Raw genomic sequence first — 4,025 nt, forward strand, 5'->3', positions numbered from 1 at the left:
AGAAAGTGGTCTTAAAATTCATATGGAACCACAAAATACCCCGAATAGCCAAAGTAATATTGAAGAAGAAAATCAAAACGGGAGGCATCACAATCCCAGACTTTAGCCTCTACTACAAAGCTGTCATCATCAAAACAGTATGGTACTGGCACAAAAACAGACACATGGACCAATGGAATAGAATAGAGAACCCAGAACTGGACCCACAAGTATATGGCCAATTAATCTTTGACAAAGCAGGAAAGAGTGTCCAATGGAAAAAAGACAGCCTCTTCAACAGGTGGTGTTGGGAGAGCTCGACAGCAACATGTAGAAAAATGAAATTAGACCACTTTCTGATAGACATGCATTTAGAGTTGGCAGCATTAAATATGAAACTTTGATTCTACCAAGGTTTCCTGAAGATCAAATGTGCTCATGTTGTCTGTGTTGCAGTTTGTTAGCAAAGATGACTTGAAATAATGGATAATTTTGTGTTTCAAAGTTTTTATGGATAATTGTTAAGATAGCTTTCAAAGTCTTTGGGAATCTGAACTTGGATAAATGGGATTAAATTCAATGGATATCCAGGTCTTCTCCAAATAGGATGGGGTGTTATAGCATTGATTACTGAACATAGATTTGTGCTTTTGACTTCTTCTTGCAGAGAAACTGAAACATTTGGGTCTATTGGAAAACATGCTTTGTGCTTAATTGAATCTTGAATTTGCCATCTAAAGGATTCTGGTATAACAGTTTACAGTTGCTTACCACTTAGTCTCCACTGGAGACTAAGTTTTCTATGAGTCAAAATTCTGCTAAACATAATTAAGACTGATGGAAATAAAGAAAGCAACTCTATATATAGAAAAGTAGGAATGTGTAAAAAAGAGAGCAGGAATGGAAGTATATTTTTTGTTGCAGGTAAAAAACCAATTTTGTCCAAAATGAGACTAGTTTGGATAAACATGGTTTGGAGAAGGTTTGAATGCAAAGGAAAGTTGTAGAAGGTTCATGAAAGGAAATATTTGGAAAGGAATTTTATGTGTTGTTAGGACAGACTAAGTTGCAGTGATTGGACTCTTAAAAGTCACTGGTTTAAGCCTGAAATTCTGCTTTTCTTTCTGTTCAAAAGACAAAGTTTTTTTTTAATTGTTCAGCTTTTGATTAAAAAAATAACAGTATACAAAGGATTGTTTTCTCTTTTGTCTGCTGGGAAAACCACAGCTTTATGCTTTGTCTTTTTCAGGTCGTTGATCGCTTAGTTAAACTTTTCATTGGTAAAAGAGCTAAGTTTTGCTAACTATATAACCCTACATACTTGCCTTTGGAATCTCTTACTGCCATCATGGTTAAAAAACTATTTAAAGCTTTAAGATTTGTAATAATCAGAATCCCATTTCAGATGTGCTCTATAACTTTCTAACAGTTAACAAACTTCGCAGGAACCAAATTGTAAAGAAAGTCTTTTTGACCAAGAAGGCCTTTTTTTTGGTATGTTTCGTGAAAAGCCCTGTTGCATACTGGTAAATCTTAGTTTATATTGCTTGGGCAAATGCTGTAAGTGTTCAAAGATATATGGAATTCCTAGAGATTTAAAGTGTTTTGGTAATAATGTTGTCATTTGACATTCTGACGATTAAAGAGTTATGTATTACAGAAATAACCAAATTTCCTTATCAATTACATCACAATGAACTCTCATTAGATTGTTAACTATGTCCATTTTTGAGTTTTTTCACTTATAATTACTGCACATTTTCTCTTACAAAATCTGTTTCCTGTTTTAAATTTTTATAATTTATTGTCATGTTGGTTTTCATTTAACACCCAGTGCTCATCCCAACTAGTGCCTTCCTCCATGCCCATCACCCATTTTCCCCTCTCTCCAACTCTCTTCAACTCTCAGTTTGTTCTCAGTATTCAAGGGTTTCTTATGGTTTGCCTCCCTCCCTCTCAACTATCTTTCCCCTTCCCCACCCTCATGGTCCTCTGTTAAGTTTTCCTGTTCCACATATGAGTGAAAACATACAGTATCTGTCCTATTCTGCCGACTTTTTCACTCAGCATGACACTCTCGAGTTCTATCCATGTTGCTGCAAATGGCCAGATTTCATTCTTTCTCATTGCCATGTAGTGTTCCATTGTATATATATACCACATCTTTTTCATCCATTCATCAGTTGATGGACATTTAGGCTCTTTCTATGATTTGGCTATTGTTGAAAGTGCTGCTGTGAACATTGGGGTACATGGTCCCTATGCATCAGCACTCCTGTATCCCTTGGGTAAATTCCTATAGTAGTGCTATTTCTGGGTCATAGGAGAGTTCTATTGTTAATTCTTTTGAGGAACCTCCACACTGTTTTCCAGAGCGGCTGCACCAGTTTACATTCCCACCAACAGTGTAGAAGGGTGCCTGTTTCTCCACATTCTTGCCATCATCTGTAGTCTCCTCATTTGTTCATTTTAGCCACTCTGACTGGTGTTAGGTGGTATTTCAGTGTGGCTTTGATTTGCATTTTCCTAATGATGAGTGACTTTGAGCATCATTTCATGTGTCCATTGGCCATCTGGATATCCTCTTTGGAGAAGTTTCTGTTCATGTCTTCTGCCCATTTCTTCATTGGATTATTTTTCAGGTGTGGAGTTTGGTGAGTTCCTTATAGATTTTGGATACTAGCCCTTTATCTGATAAGTCATTTGCAACTATCTTTTCCCATTCATCGGTTGCCTATTAGTTTTATTGATTGTTTCCTTTGCCGTGCAGAAGCTTTTTATCTTGATGAGGTCCCAAGAGTTCAGTTTTGCTTTCATTTCCCTTGCCTTTGGAGATGTGTCAAGTAGGTAATTTCTGCAGTTGAGGTCAAGGAGGTTGTTTCCTGCTTTCTCGTCTAGGGCTTTTATGGTTTCCTGTCTCACATTCAGGTCCTTCAGCCATTTTGAGTTTATTTTTGTGTATGTGTAAAAAAAAGTGGTCTAGTTTCACTCCTCTGCATGTTGCTGTCCATTCTCCCAGCACCACCTGTTAAAGAGACAGTCTCTTTTCCACTGGATGCTCTTTCCTGCTTTGTCAAAGATTAATTAGCCATACATTTGTGGGTCCAATTCTGGCTTCTCTATTTTATTCCGTTGGTCTATGTGTCTGTTTTTGTGCCAATACCGTATTGTCTTGATGACTACAGCTTTGTAGTAGAGGCTAAAGTCTGGGATTGTGATGCCTACTATTTTGGTTTTCTTCTTCAATATTACTTTGGCTATTTGGGGTGTTTTTGGTTCCATACAAATTTTAGGATTGTTTGTTCTAGCTTTGAGAAGAATGCTGGTGCAGTTTTGATGGGGATTGCATTGAATGTGTAGATTGCTTTAGGTAGTATTGACATTTTAACAATATTTATTCTTCCGTTCCAGGAGTATGGAATGTTTTTCCATTTCTTTGTGCCTTCTTCAATTTCCTTCATAGGTTTTCTATAGTTTTAATCATGCAGATATTTTACATCTTTGGTTAGGTTTATTCCTTGGTATCTTATGGGTTTTTGTGCAATTGTGAATGGGATCAGTTTCTAGATTTCTCTTTCGGTTGCTTCATTCTTGGTGTATAAAAAATACAACGGATTTCTGTAGGTTGTTATTGTACCCTGTGACCTTGCTGAATTCATGGAACAGTTCTAGTAGACTTCTGATGGAGTCTGTCAGGTTTTCCCTGTAGAGTATCCTGTCGTCTGCAAAAAGTGCAAGTTTGACTTTATCTTTGCCAATTCTGATGACTTTTATTTCCTTTGATAGTCTGACTGGTGATGCTAGGACTGCCAGTACTGTGTTGAACAACAGTGGTGAGAGTGGACACCCCTGTCGCATTCCTGATCTCAGGGGGAAAGCTCTCAGTTTTTCCCCATTGAGGATGATATCAGCTGTGGGCTTTTCATAGATGGCTTTTATGATGTTTAAGTAAACTTTCTCGAAGGTTTATTAAGAAAGTATCTTGTGTTTTGCCAAATGCTTTTTCTGCATCTATTGACAGTATCATATGGTTTTTGTCTTTTCTT

The sequence above is a fragment of the Suricata suricatta genome, chromosome 13 (assembly GCF_006229205.1).
Source record: "Suricata suricatta isolate VVHF042 chromosome 13, meerkat_22Aug2017_6uvM2_HiC, whole genome shotgun sequence".
In the NCBI taxonomy this organism is placed as follows: domain Eukaryota; kingdom Metazoa; phylum Chordata; class Mammalia; order Carnivora; family Herpestidae; genus Suricata; species Suricata suricatta.